The following is a 16516-nucleotide window of genomic DNA, read 5'->3' on the forward strand; positions in this document are numbered from 1 at the left end:
GGTCATAGAAACAACAATAGTAACAAACTAGGGATATATATAGTGTTTATTCATTTTTTTTTTTTTTTTTTTTGAGAGAGAAAGAGACAGAGCACAAGTGGGGGAGGGGCAGAGAGAGAGAGGGAGATACAGAATCCAAAGCAGGCTCCAGGCTCTGAGTTGTCAGCACAGAGCCCGGCAGGGGGCTTAAACCCACAAACTGTGAGATCATGACCTGAGCCAAACAATGTTGGATGCTTAACCAACTGAGCCACCCAGGTGCCCCTAAACTAGGGATATTTTAAGGGCAATCCTACTCCAGTTTTATTCCAATTCTCCCAGTGTTGCTTTTTGGCCATTTCCAGTGTGGCTCACCAAAACAGTGTATTTGACTTACCAAATTTAGCAGTTTGTGTCTTTAGAACATAATTTTGTGTCCTCTGACCTTGATTTTCAAAACAGAGCCCTCCGGACTGCAGCATTGGAGTCCTCTAGGACCTTGTTAGACATGCAGAGTCCCAGGCTCTTGCTAAACCTACTCTATTGAAATCTGCATTTTTACAGGATCCTTGGGAGATTTATATGCACGGTAAAACTTAGGAAGCCCTCTTCAGTGAAAAATCCTTTGTTTTTCTTTGACACAGTGATCTAGGTGTCATTAAAGCCTACCTAGTGTAAGGGCAGCAGGGGTGAAATCTAGATTGAAATCCAATAAGCAGTTTTCTGGAATTGCCTGCACTTTCCCTCTGATCTTCTCAATCTGTAGTGTGTATCAGAATCACCTGGACTTGTACACAGACTGTTGGGCCCTACCCTTCTAGATTCTGATTTAGTAGGTTGGGGGAGGAATATGAGAAATTGCATTTCTATAATGTTTTCAGTTGCTGCCGGTGTTGGCTTAGAACCATTGCCCTGAAATCATATATTGATCCATGGATTACTTTGGCTGGAATAGATTGCAAAACCCAGTAAACGGCATAACTCTGCCACCTTTGAACTACATGGCTTTAGGGAAGTTGTTTAATCTTTCTGAGCTTTAATCTTTTCATCTGTTTAATGGGGATGAAAAGAGGTAACATAGATAGCAACTATGTAACAACAAAACTAAGGCAGTGCCTGGTAAGAAGTTACTCTGCAGTATGTATCGTTTACTTTGCTCTGGCTTTCATGGAATTTTAATTGCTTTTAAAACAGTTAAACACTACCTTTCCTTGCTTTGATTTCCCTCTAGTTTTCATCCAGTTAAACTCTCTGCATTAAATCTTAGGTTCTAGTATTATCAATTTTTGATGATTTTCAGAACAATAATTTTATATATGCTCATGTCTCTGTTCTCTAATATTTTTTGTTGCTACTCATAATCAAATTATTCTACAGTTGTATAATCTCTGCTAACTCAATACCCTGTCTATGTAGATTTTATTATTCTCTCCTCTATGCTAATAGTGGAACTTGTTTATTTCTCTAGTGCTGAACCTACAACATGGCGTTTAACTGATGAATAAATTAACTTTATCATCACTTAATCACTTATCTCCCTCACCACTGCCCCCTAGGATACTTTTCTCTTCATAGTAGGGTCAGAAATGACTCTTACTTGTGTTCTGAACATGTGCTACAATGGTTGACCCATATTAAGTGTTTGGTAGATTTGTAGGAGTAGAACCACTCTATATGATATCTTCTAATTTCTTTTTAGGGGTTCTCTGTCACCAGCTCAAGGACAGGAGATTCCTTGCTGGTAGTTTAATGAGTTGGCATAGACTTAGCTTTCAAAGGAGCTAGGAAAAGTTCTCAATCTTTAAAATAGAGAAACCTTAAAGTGAATATGATAATGAACATGATTTTTAAAGATTATATAACAGTTGAAAATAAAATCCATGGATAATCAGAAACTAAACTTATAATCTAATCATTCAAAAACCTGAGATATAGAGTCTAACAGAATGTTTTCCTACATGCCTATAATACATCTCCCATGTGTTTATCTGCTGTAGTCTTTTCTTTGAATTGTCATGTATGCAACTTGTATCGCTGAATTGCAGTACAGTTGAGTTCACAGGTATTGGAGAAACTGTCATAAGCTTTCTTTAAAAAAATTTTTTTTAATGTTTATTTTATTTTTGAGAGAGCATGAGCAGGGGAGGGGCAGAGAGAGAGGGAGACACAGAATCTGAAGCAGGTTCCAAGCTGTGAGCTGTCAGCACAGATCTGGATGCAGGGCTGAAACCCACAAACTGTGAGATCATGACCTGAGGTGAAGTTGGACACTTAACAGACTGAGCCACACAGGCACCCCAGAATTGGGACTCCATCTTGAAGGAGTTTAAATATGGTGGCAGTATGAATAGACTGATCTTTTTAGGTTGTTTTAGTAACCATGTATACTTTGACTTATTTTCATTTCACTTGGTTATGGAGCATCATTGGTTGCTAGCACTTCTCTAAGTGAATATATGCCTCAACATGGTTCTCTATGATACCATTTGAAGGAGTTTTTTCTTTCTGCAAAAGACCTGCCTACTCCATAATATTTCTGTCACCAATCTGTCTTAGTCTTCCACCTTCCTCGTTCCTAATTCTTGTCTTTTACTTGATAGGTGATGCAGCATAGTATAGTAATACATACCTATAATAGGCATTAAACAAAGACTGAGTGAATGAACAAGTGATACCCTGCTGTCTCCGCATACCCAAGGACACTAGGATGACACAAATGGTTCATTTACAAAAAGACTTTCTTTTTATACTGTGGAGTGTTGAAAATTTTAGCTCAAATTTGAAAGAAAAAAATTCTATAAATGGGCACAATCAATGAAGGTTTTTTAGAAGTAAAATTACAGTAGCAGTGCTCAGAGGTCAAAATGTGTTATTTTCTTGAAAAATGTGTTGGAACTCAAATTCTCCTACTGGTACATAGTTAAATTAATACGTTTTCACCCTTGTTTTTAATAGCCTTTGTACTCTCTATGTCACTAACCTTAGCAAACTACATTGGAAAATGACATTTGCACATTTTGCCTTCACCAAACTGGTACAGGATTTTGAGTTAGATATTATACATCTTTTACAAGAGGACTTGCAGCAAATATTAATTCTTAAATTATAAAAAATCTTTTTCAAGAAAGAATGGTTTTCATATGGTAACCAGTCCAGTTCTAAACAACCAAAAAACAATGGTTATGCTTATAATTGCCTGATTTCATGAATATTTATGATGAGTCATTATACTTATTTACTACTTTGTTCTTTAAGTGATATAGATGGGGACATTTACCGTGGCTTTCTGGTAGAATAAGTTACCTTGTAAAACAAGGACACTTCACTATTCAGGATGGAAACTCAGTGAATTGCTTCCACTTCTCATTTTTCAGGTTTACTGTAATTCTCTTCCTTCTGAATAAAGGTCCTGTAACAACATTTTCTATTACATAAATTCTTGGTCCTGTTTTCTTATCTCTTGAAAATTCTGCCTATTATAATGTCATAGAAAGTCAGCCATGTTTTAACCTAATTTTCCTCCCCCACTTCTAGCAAGAGACAGAAAGAAAATGCAGAATTTGCTGAATACCTGGTTAATCTCCTTTTACATCTAACTCTAGTATTTGAAGTCATTTTAAGCATAATGGCAGGAGAGTCAAGGTTTGTACAGAAATTAAATTCCTTTTCTTGATTTCAAGGCAGAAGGAGAAAATATTTTTGAAATGGGGGAAGAGAAGCCTCAGATATTAATCTCCTATGCATAATGAGTAATTAAGCTTGCCTTAATAATATAATTTTGGTTCAATTTCAGAGTAAAGATGATATTGGTAACATGGACAGTCCAAGGGTTATTGTATATAACAGGCAACTTTTAAAAAATTGGGTAGGGGTCTATGACCCAGCAATAGCACTGCTAGGAATTTATCCAAGGGATATAGGAGTACTCATGCATAGGGGCACTTGTACCCCAATGTTTATAGCAGCACTCTCAACAATAGCCAAATTATGGAAAGAGCCTAAATGGCCATCAACTGATGAATGGATAAGGAAATTGTGGTTTATATACACAATGGAATACTACGTGGCAATGAGAAAAAATGAAATATGGCCTTTTGTAGCAACGTGGATGGAACTGGAGAGTGTGATGCTAAGTGAAATAAGCCATACAGAGAAAGACAGATACCATATGGTTTCACTCTTAGGTGGATCCTGAGAAACTTAACAGAAACCCATGGGGGAGGGGAAGAAAAAAAAAAAAAAGAGGTTAGAGTGGGAGAGAGCCAAAGCATAAGAGACTGTTAAAAACTGAGAACAAACTGAGGGTTGATGGGGGGTGGGAGGGAGGGGAGGGTGGGTGATGGGTATTGAGGAGGGCACCTTTTGGGATGAGCACTGGGTGTTGTATGGAAACCAATTTGACAATAAATTTCATATATTAAAAAAAAATTTGGGTAGGGGTGTCTGGATGGCTCAGATGGTTGATCTTCCAACTCTTGATTTCTGCTCAGGTCATGATCCCTGTGTCATGGGATTGAGCCCCACATGGGGTTCTGCACTGAGTATGGAGCCTTTTAAAGATTCTTTGTCTCTCTGTCTCTCTCTCCTTTAGCCCTTCTCCCTGTTTGCATTCTCCTTCTCTCTCCAAAATAAATGAAATGAAAAAACAAGTTCAAAAAAAAAGTTGGGTAAAAGATGTAATATGTACAAATTTCATTATGTGTGTGTGTGTGTGTGTGTGTGTGCACTGCTTTCCTATGTAAAACAACTTTCAATATTTTGTTGGTAGGGGTGAAGTTTTTCTAGATCAGTGGTTTAAAACCCTCAAAAACAAGGAATGTTTAATACTATTAAAAATTAGAATCTCATTTTAAAGTGATACTTTTAATATACGTTAAATGGAAAAATACATAGTAATTGTAAACTAAAACAAAGTTGGCAGCATTTAAATAGTGCCAACCAAATGGCAGACACATACTGAGCATATAAACAACTTGTTGCCACTGAACAATCACTTCAACTTTAAGATAATCACTTTTCATATGAGAATAGTGAGGTTTGTAACTTGTCCAGGGCCACACAATTAGTGATGAGGCTGGATCACCTCTATTCTATACTGCCATCATAAATTCAGTAGCTTTTAAAATTTTTATTTTATTCATTACTAAGTTATCGACATATATTTTAAATGAAGAACACATATGTGAGAAATGACTTGGTCCATTTACTGACGATACATAATGTGCTGATGTTTGTAGTATGTTCTTGTCTCATGTGTTAACTCCTGCTTGCTGAACATGAATGGAATCTGCCAGAGTCAGCTTTTAGAGTCAGTGTTTAGATTCCAGCTTCCAGTCCTGTATTAAATCCTTAATATCCTGTCATAACCATTGCTGTTGGGCTGGAAGTCTGCATGTCTAGACAGGATCAGCTGTATACTCCTAACACAGTTGTGAGATGTGTGCCTTTTCCTTCACCACTCTCTCAGACTTGCTACCCTTCTTCCTCAGCACTTCTTCTGTCGGTACCCATTAGCTTTCTTGAATCCAAATCTTAAAATGGTAACTTTGTAATTACCTCTAAGTGGCATTGAATACTAATTTCTACCATGAAGATTTTCATTTTAACAGGAAAGGCTAAAAAAACTTGAGCTTTTAGATAGGATATCAATCCTGAGAGTACACCTTTCTTAAAACCAACCTTTACTCCTTGCTTTCTTCTTTTGCCCTCCCGGATTTTCTGGTGCTCTCTTTTCCTCACTTATATCTGTTTCTTGACTTCTTGGTCTACAAGCAAGTGAAATTTCTCCATCTCTTTGATATCACACCACAGAGACCATGATATACCTGGCCATGAGGGAAGGTCAAAATCTAACTAGAACTAACTCAATCCATAGTCTGACTTGCTGGACCAATCTGTAATGAAGTGGTCTGAGACACTAAATACAAGGCACTTCTTACTCCATTCACTGTTCAGGCAGGCAACCAAAATATTCACCAACCATGGTAGGCAGATACCTTCCAGATTTTGATAATGTGTCAAGTGATAAGTGCTCAGGCAGGTAAGATTCTGGCTTGAGAAGGTGATAAATAAGATATCCCGTTTTCTGTGTCAAGAAGGATACTTTGTAGGCTCTGGGGAAGATGTGAATGATACCAGTAGAACTGACTTCTCACAAGGTGTTGTTGGGGAAAAGTGTCAAGCACTCAGAGATGATGAATGATGGTGTTTAAGGAAGTCTGCTGCTAAGTGTAAAAATAAAATAAAGTGTGAATGCTAACTAGTAATTGGGGCTATAATAACATTTTAAATGTCTAGAAAAATGTATCTCAAGTGAAGTCACTGGAAAATGTTCACCAAGCAAATTCTAACATTCACTTGTATACTTGAGAAAGATGAAGAAACTTATTGATCTTGACAAAATGTCATCTTGTAGTTGCAGGGATTTGAGGATTCTAAATATTTCATGTAGATGAGTAAATTATCCCTGCTGGCAAAGTTAGACTATTTTAGACATGATAACCTCAAAAAAAAAAAAAAAAAAAAACAACACTATTTCAAGTTAACATTTCATGATAACCAATATTTTTCCAATGTAAATGAAGAAGCATCTGATTATAAGTCTTAATTTTCAGCACATAGAAAAACATGGGTCCTAGTAACCTTTCTACTTAGTTCATATATATACCACTTGCTTTAAAATATGTATAGTGTGTGTGTGTGTGTGTGTGTGTGTGTGTATATACACACACACACACACACACACACACATATATTTATGATGTAAAATTACTCTTAAAAATAAGTCTGCTTAATTTTATGTGCCAACTTGGTTGGGACATGGTGCCCAGACATTTGGTCAAATGTTACTCTGGATGTTTCTTTGATCCTGTGGTGTTGTGTTTGGTTGATTTGTTGATTGGTTTCTTGGTTTTGTTTTTGTTGGATGAGATTAACATTTAAATCAATGGAATTTAAATAAAACAGATTGCCCTCCTATATGTGGATGAACCTCAACTGAAGGTCTTAATAGGACGGACACAGACCTCTCCTGAGCAAGAAAAAAAGGAATTCTGCCAGCAGATGGTGTTTGGACTGGAATTGCAGCATTGTCTTCCTATGTCTACAACCTGTGGAGCCACACTGCAGATTTTGAAATGTCAGTCCTAATAATTGGATAAGTTGATTGCTTAAAAGAAACGTTCTCCATAGACACACATCCTATTGGTGTTCTTTCTCTGGAGAATCCCAACTGATACAAAGTGGTATTTCCATATTTCTCTTAAGTATCTTTCTGATCAAAATACCTTTCTTAATTCCAAGGTGACTGTTGATAAAAGACAATGGTTTCTGGTTTTAGTATATTATGTGTTTTTTTCTTATTATAATCACAAATGCCAACTTCCTTAACAATTTATATTCTGTAAGTAGCTTCAGATTGTTAGTAATATTAAACACATGCTCTTTACCTATGCTTGTTTTGACATAGTGTATATTTTTTTCAAGTAGGAAAAACTTAAAGTATAGAATACAGAGTCAGTTGTACACTAAAAGTTTTCTGAGCAGGAAGCATATAAAAGCACAATGGTAATTATGAAATATTCTTCACAATCATACATGAAATTAAAAATACACAATGACTTTCCAGAATGCTCCTTTGCCTTCCCAGTGTGAACTTTCAGCCCTTTACTTTGTAATTCATCCTTTTACATGAAACTCACTAGGTCCCAGTAGCACCTTGTAGTAGTGAGACTTAATGGTTCTCTTTTGTCTGAGTATCCACTTACAACAGGGCACAGTTACCCCTGGAGGAGATTATGGTGATGCAGAATATGGCCATATACTTTTGAAAAGGTCTCTTTTATCCACTACATAGCATTTCCTTTCATCTCTAATTTGTTTTTTTGTTAGCCCCATCCTAAATCCTTCTAAGAACAACCTTCTATACCAAACACCAGATGGAGGTCAACTCAGTAAATGGTGTTTAGTGGTGATATTCAACAGGCATAGAAAAAACCATCTATTTTTCTCTTGGGGATAAAATACCTCCTTTTTTTGTGCTATCTACTGGAGAAATAAACTGATGGAAAATGTTTTTTGTTACTGTTATTTTTATCATAATTTTAGATAGGTGAAGTTAATCCTCACAAATGGTTAGGATCCTTGGGCCTTAGGCTATTTCACCTTCAAAACGAACTACACTTACAGACTTCAAGCTGTATACAAAGTTGTAATCATCAAGACAGTATGGTACTAGTACAAAAACAGACACTCAGATCATTGGAACAGAATAGGGAACCCAGAAATGGACCCACAAACATATGGCCAACTAATCTTTGACAAAGCAGGAAAGAATATCCAATAGAATACAGACAGTCTTTTCAGCAAATTGTGCTGGGAAAACTGGATAGCGACATGCAGAAAAATGAACCTGGACCACTTTCTCACATCATACACAAAAATAGACTCAAAATGGATGAAAGACCTAAATGTAAGACAGGAAGTCATGAAAATTCTAGAGGAGAAAGCAGGCAAAAATCTCTTTGACCTTGGCCGCAGCAACTTTTTACTCAACATGTTTCCAGAGGCAAGGGAAGCAAAGCAAAAATGAACTATTGGGATCTCATCAAAATAAAGGGCTTCTGCACAGCGAAGGAAGCAATCAGCAAAACTAAAAGGTAACTGATGGAATAGGATAAAATATTTGCAAATGACATATCAAATAAAGGGTTAGTATCCAAAATGTATAAAGAACTTATCAAACTCAACACCCAAAACACAAATAATCCAGTGAAGAAATGGGCAAAAGACATGAATAGACACTTCTCCAAAGAAGACATCCAGATGGCCAAACGACACATGAAAAAACGCTCCACATCACTCATCATCAGGGAAATACAAATCAAAACCCCAATGAGTTACCACCTCACACCTGTCAGAATGGCTAACATTAACAACTTGGGCAACAATAGATGTTGGTGAGGATGTGGAGAAAGAGGATTTCTTTTGCATTGTTGGTGGGAGTGCAAACTGGTGCAGCCACTCTGGAAAACAGTATGGCGGATCCTCAGAAAACTAAAAATAGAACTACCCTACGACCCAGCAATTGCACTACAGGTATGTATCCAAGGGATATAGCTGTGCTGTTTCAAAGGGACACATGAACCCCCATGTTTATAGCAGCGCTACCAACAATAGCCAAAGTATGGAAAGAGCCCAAATGTCCATCTATAGATGAATGGATAAAGGAGAGTTGATATATATATACAATGGAGTATAACTAGGCAATCAAAAAGAATGAAATCTTGCCATTTGCAACTACGTGGATGGAACTATAGGGTATCATGCTAAGCAAAGTTAGTCAGAGAAAGACAAATATCATGACTTCATTCATATGAGGACTTTAAGACAGAACAGATGAACATAAAGTAAGGGAAGCAAAATAATATAAAAACAGGGAGGGGAATAAAACATAAGAGACTCATAAACATGGAGAACAAACGGAGGGTTACCGGAGGGGTTGTGGGAGGGGGGAAGGGCTAAATGGGTAAGGGGCATTAAGGAGTCGACTCCTGAAATCATTGTTGCACTATATGCTAACTAACTTGGATGTAAATAGAAAAAATTAAAAATAAAAAAATAAAATAAATGAACTACACTTAAAGGTACAGTTAACTTTCTCATTCTATGAGATGATAACATTCTCAAAGCAAAAGCTTGGTCATTTTTCTTTGCAATTAAATGAAAAGTAATGAAGTTTGTGTTTGTCCCTTTTTAGTGTAACCTTCAAGGCCTCTTAGAAATTGCGTCTCTTGGTTAATAACTAAACTCTGCTCTAGGACAGAGCTTGTGGTTTTAAATTGGACTAGCACTGTGCATTGACTTTGGTGGTAACTTTGGTAGTACCCATAGTGACAAGACTGTCTAAAGTAGGAAATGAACTAGCCTAAAATCCTAGGCTGCACTAGGATTTTAAGGAACCCTCAAAGCCTAGTTTATAGATGGAGCAACATGAAACAGACTTGAGTAAAAATATCAGTTCTTGTCTATACTTTGTCCCTCATTTATCTCTTCATTCATTAGGTAGAAGTGGTGTTTTTGAAGGCTGGGAAGCTGACCCTATGTGCAGTATTCAAAACAGGGTATGTGCTCAACTATGTGTTTCTATGTGTTTCAACTATGTCTTTCTGCCCTGAGTGGTTGTGGGTGAGGCATATAGGGAATTTTCTTTTTGCCTACTTCCCTGAACTTTGTTTCATCAGCTGTACCTTATTGGAATTGGATCTAAAATATGGAGACAGGTTTAAAGGAAAACTGACTCTTCCTATAGATAAGTAGTTTATTCACTTTGGGAGATAATGAAATTTATATCTAGGATTTGACTTAAATAGAAGTTCTTGTCCAGGGATTACAAAGAGAAATTCATGACAGCTTCTAGTTCCTGTGCCTATCTGAATTCAGGGAACTTCATGAGGAAAACTGGTCATTATATAGGAGTACTACATTCTTCTGGGGACTGTCAGGTATAGGAAAAAAACAGAGTGAGCTCTCCTTTGTGTCCTCCAAGGAAAAGATGGCATCTCCTCTGGAGGCATGTTAATAACAGACTAACAGACTTTTAGGTGGAATCCTGGCTATTACTCACTAGCTTTGTGATCTTGGGCAAATGTTGAAACTTTTCTATGCCTTGATTTCTTATCCATAAAAGGGGCATAATGCTGGTATCCACCTCCTATAGCTGTCTTCAGATTATATGAGTGAACTGGTAACTTACAGAGTAAAGCAGGACTTTGATGTTCAATAACTTAAAAGAAGTCTTTCTTGCTATTTTTATCGCTGCATTAGAGGATTGGGTGATGCTGCATGAACCGGCCTCTGGTGGCATTGCATAGAGAGCAAACCTGAGTAGTGTAACTACATAGTCTTTCATGAAAAGAAATGTGTATTGATTTAATTTTCTTTTCTATAACTGAAAATAACTTTGTTTCAGAAGATCCAGTTTTTACCTTTAAGGTAATTATTCACTTGTAGTTTGAAATGTTGTTTAATTACTGATTTACCTTGCAATTTTTACACAATCTATTCCAAATACCCATGCCTTCCCAGAGCAGTCTTCTCTGCCCACATATCCTCTTCCTTGCCAAGATGGCGTCTGGGTACAGAAGTGATTGTGAATATAGTAGGGCCGTGGTGGGTGGTCTGATCTTCATTGGCCTGCCCTGAGGGTGATGGACATCTCTTTCCTCTTGCTCCCTTGCCAAGCTCTTCTGTTCCCAAAGCTCTTCATCATCTGGTAGGGCAGCTTGTGCTTTGTTCTCTCAGAATTGGTTTTATATGGTGGTTGCTCCCAAAGAACCTCTTTCTTGCTGGTAAGACTTCAGTACTTGTGAAACTAACTGCTTATCTGATGCTCAGCTATATTCTCTACCCATCCCCAGCCTTAGGCTGTATACCTAAAGTTGTCTGATAAGGAATCCTTTCACCTTAGGCCACAGTCATTCCCTGACAGGCACATAAGGAGCTTTTGTTATTACTGCCCTTGATACTCCACCCTTGCTGTGTAATTTTTGCCCTATTATTGTAGAGCATCTCTATTCTTTGAATTTGGAGAGAGACCTATTTTACGTTCTTGGAATACTCTTTTTGAGGGTACCAAGATTCCCAAGGACCTTCACCTGAAATAATTCCGCCATCTAGGAATATAAATATGGTCTGCATTTATAAACTCTATGCTCTAGATAATGGTTGGGCTAACTACAGTTGGGCTATATCTGGCCCACTTCCTGTTCTTACAAAGTTTGATTGGCTCACAGCCATGCTCAATAATTTGTATATAATTTATGAGTGATTTTGTGCTACCATGGCAGAGTTGAATCATTTTGATAGGCTTTGTGGGCCACAGACTCTAAAATATTTACTATCTGGCACTTTACAGAGAAAGTTTGACTCTGGCTCTAGACCTCTAGGGTCTAATCACATCTTCCAAGCCAAAAGATTTTGAAAGTCATAACAAATCCATTTATATCTTAAGTGCCTTATTCTTTCCCATAAAAGACACCTTGTTTTCAGACTATTGTGTCTGCTGTGAGTTTTAAAAATTCTTTGAGTATTTTAGTTTGCATCTTCATTGCAGGCTGTTCAGGCATCCCCTTGAGGCGGTAAGTACCATAAAGCCAATGGGTAGAGAACTACAGAACATCAATATAATTTTTTAAAAATATTTTTTATGTTTATTTATTTATATTTGAGAGTGAGAGGGAGAGAGAGAAAACACAAGTAGACGAGGGGCAGAGAGAGACACAGAATATGAAGCAGGCTCCAATCTCTGCATTATCAGTGTAGAGCCCCATGTGGGGCTCGAACCCATGTACTGTGAGATCTTGACCTGAGCCAAAGTCAGATGTTTAACTGACCGAGTCACCCAGGTACCCCAACCATCAATATGATTTTTCAGAAAAATGACAGTATAGGATCTCAAAATAGTGTCCTGCTTCTAACTCACTTGGTTTACTCACTCTCTGATTCAGTTACCAATCAATTATTAAAATTTACTTAACTCACATACCAGGCACTGTGCTAGGTTCTAGGGATACAAATAATAGCAAAACAAAACAAAAATTTCCCTGATCTCATGAACATGGAAGACTATTATAACAGGACTAAAAATACATTGTGTGAATTATTTGTTGCTTTTTCTTTCCCTTTATGTTGCATGTAGACAACGAGGCTCATTGTAATCGCTTTGGTCACACTTGGAAGGCAGAGAGCCATATAGTATAAAGTCAATAATGCTATTGGTCTTTTGTGAAAGTGAAAGTTCTTTGAAAAGATACTGTTAAGAGCATCTTTAAATGAAGGAATGAATAGAGGTCTCAAATGGGAGTGAGCAGGTCTGCAGTCTTGGGCTCTAGAGTAATAGAGGACTTGAGCACCACCCATGGTAGGGCTTTGGAAAGGTGGAGGATCTTTTAAACAGTAGCTATAGGACACTCCTGGAGGGCAAACTGGACATTCAGTTTCCCAAACTCAATAGACTCCTGTATTCTCTATACATAGCAGAAAAGCTTAGAGCTTCTTAAAAGGAACTACTAAAAGCTTTGAAAATGAGTATGTCAATGAAGACCATGATATAATGATGATTTAACACCCACCCCTTGTTCCCAGAACTGCATAAGTTTGGTGTGGCCCTAAGTGGATTTTGGTGTGACCCTAAAAGGGGTGCAAGGCAATAACTATGGGAGATAGAATTTCCTGTTGTTCTGGTTGGACAGAGCCTAGGGTTCAAGTTTAATTTAGTTGAAGAAGAAGATAGAAATGAATATTTTGAAATATTCGAACATATTGTCTACAATTTATACCTATGGAAAGAAAAAACTTTAATTTCCTAATGGTAGCAGTTTGATTAAATACCTGCCATGCATTAAAGTTGGTAAAATGCAGTTGGTTAAGGTCAAGAAGTTACTGATGAAAGCCACACAGCAAAGAAGAGAGTGGCTTGAGATTTTTAACCCAGATCTGACTCAGTAAAGCCAGAATGCTTTCCTGTATCACTTCTTGACACCTGGTGAACCAGGGCTGAGGAGGTAACCAGGGAAGCTTCTACCAAAAATTGTCACTGTGTTGTTGAAATCATGGATGACACAAGATTGAATATTAAATTAATAACTGTTTCTTCTTGGAAGGTTTTTACTTTTTTATATTTTTACACAAATACATTATTGAATATCTTCATATCTTTTTTTTTTTTTTTAATTTTGTTTTCAACGTTTATTTATTTTTGGGACAGAGAGAGACAGAGCATGAACGGGGGAGGGGCAGAGAGAGAGGGAGACACAGAATCGGAAACAGGCTCCAGGCTCTGAGCCATCAGCCCAGAGCCCGACGCGGGGCTCGAACTCCCGGACCGCGAGATCGTGACCTGGCTGAAGTTGGACGCTTAACCTACTGCGCCACCCAGGCGCCCCTATCTTCATATCCTTTATTGAGGAAGGCGAGTAGTAGAAGGCACTGAAGGAAGAAAATAACTTCTGATCAGAAGACCTGATGAGTTTGGGTTAGAGCTTCCAAATCTTTGGTAGAACAAATTATAGAAGACAATAATGTATGATTCATTGCTGGCTGAATGATATGGCCTGGGTAAGTGGGTTATAATTGGAGCCATTAAATCACAGCCAGGTTTGTACAGCTCTGACGTATATCAACAAAGAATTTCATAGATGTTTAAATATGGTACTAAGAATGTACATAGTAAGAGTGAGTGTTTTAAAAATAGCTCCAGTGGAGCATGTACCAGCAGAGCTAATGAAAACAGAGTTTGAGAGCAGTATTACCGTGAAGGCACATTGCCTTCTGGATGCCATTTTTGGCAATCTACCACTTACTCAAAAAGGAATGTTTTTGTAGAAGAAAAAAACAATAATTGAGCCTGTATTTCATCATACAATATGGCAATTTCTAAGTTACTTTCATGGGTGAGACTTGGTCCTCGACTTAAAGAAATGACTATAGATTTGTTAGGAGTCCTCATACACTCATTTGATTTGAAGTGCCAGGTTTTTTTTGTATACTTTGTCATAAATTTCTAACATTGAATTTATATATATTTAATCGTTCATGTGTCAGAGGGTAGGAATGGTTAAAAAACAGGACTTTAGATCTTTAATTAAACTTTTAGTCTTTTTTAGTAGATTATTTCAGAATAAAAGTAAATCTCTTAGGGGAATATAGTTTTATATATTCTGAATCAAGCTAGAATTTGAACTCCTGAATACTAGACACTGTTATAGGTGACAAGATAGATACTATTTATAGATATCACAAATAAAGCTAGATATCTTTAAACTTAGAGCTCTAGTGTTTCAAGGAAATGGATTTTGTTCGTCCTTGTTGTACAAGTGGGAAAACTGATGACCATATAGTTTAAAATACTTATACTTGGACCACATAGTTTAAAATGGATACTTGGATAGCCTTCTATTTTCTTACATTTTCATGTCTCATTTCTGTTAATAATCAGATAAAGAATTTGATATATATTTAATTATAGGGAACAAAGAATTTTGATTGTCTTGCTGAAAAAATTAATAAGCTAAAAATTTGTATTCAAAACAGGATTTAATTTTGCAAGTTTAATTGTTTGAAATTTTTAACTGGTTGGATTAGAAAGGTCAAATAAATAAAATTAGTGGTTACTAACCTTTAGAGGATTGAGTTTTAGGACACATTATAATGGACTGATCCTACACTTGTTATGTTTTCATCTGGTCCCACATATCTGTATAAATGATAGAAACCAACTGATGAACAGGCAAGGACAGGGAAAAAGTGAAGGTAGGTAATGAATGAGTAGGAAAAAATCCTAAGCAGACTCTAATATACAGTCCATAGTGGTGCCTATTTCTATTCAATAGAAATAGGCATATGAATAGAATATTAAAATTTTAAACTAATATATGAGGAAAAACTATGCAAACTATCTCATAGAAAGCAAGTCTCTAAAACCCTTTTTATGTGGTTCTAAGTCCTCAGTAAAAGGGACACGTTTGGTATTTCTTAGAGTTATATGACTTTTTAAACCAAATTAATGCAAACAAATGCTAATCTAAATGCTACCAAGTTGTGTTACTTGGATATTCTATCAGTTAATGAGGTAAACATGATGGATACCTGATGCAAACATGATTAGAACATGCTAATTTAGTCATTTCCGTCCATATCTCCATGGATAACACATTTACACTTTGGGTAATATAGAACACATCTGTTGTTAGGCTACCCAGGGACAGACCTGAATTTTATTAGATTATCTAAATAAACTACTTATGAAAAAAATATTGCTTTATTCAGAAAACCCCAAAACTCTTAAACAATTTTGTTGGATTAATTAGCAGACACCTATTTAAGCAATGGATCAGATTTTTACAGGTTTAAAAATCTTTATTACTGTTGTGCTTAAAATTGAAAGGAAAAAAAGCAAGGCAAAGTCATTATAAATGTCCTTTAGAATCATGGCCCAAACACTATTAAAAATATTTTTTCCTATTTTCAATACCCATCTATAACATATCAGCTGCTGTTATTAGATCTAAGTGAGAATTCTGAGAAATAGATTTCAGGATACAATATATTCATATTTGCCCAGGTTAACACTTTTGTAAGAGGCTGGTTTGGTTTCTCATACCTAAAATTCAAATTTCCCTAGTATAGAAAAATTTATTTGTGTGAATGTTTGATTGTTCAGGGTATGTGTTGGCATTATCTGTGTGGGATAAATGCCAACCAGATGGTCTCTGGCAATCTAGCAGAAAGGCAGCTGGACTGCCCTTGCTTTATGTATATGGTTTAGCAGCCATGCAGAAGGCATCTGTTTTCTTTGTACTTTGAAAAGTATAAACAAATTTAAGGTATAGCCCACACACTGGCTTGAAAGTCATTATGTAAACAGTGATGAAATAATCTCAGGTATATGTTTGCCCATGTTGTGTTTTAGCTAGATTACTTTTGGAGGTGGCAGTGGGGAAAGACAAGAAACCAAACAAGTACCTCACCCAAATCACAA

Source organism: Leopardus geoffroyi, chromosome A1, assembly GCF_018350155.1.
Source record: "Leopardus geoffroyi isolate Oge1 chromosome A1, O.geoffroyi_Oge1_pat1.0, whole genome shotgun sequence".
Taxonomy (NCBI): Eukaryota; Metazoa; Chordata; class Mammalia; order Carnivora; family Felidae; genus Leopardus; species Leopardus geoffroyi.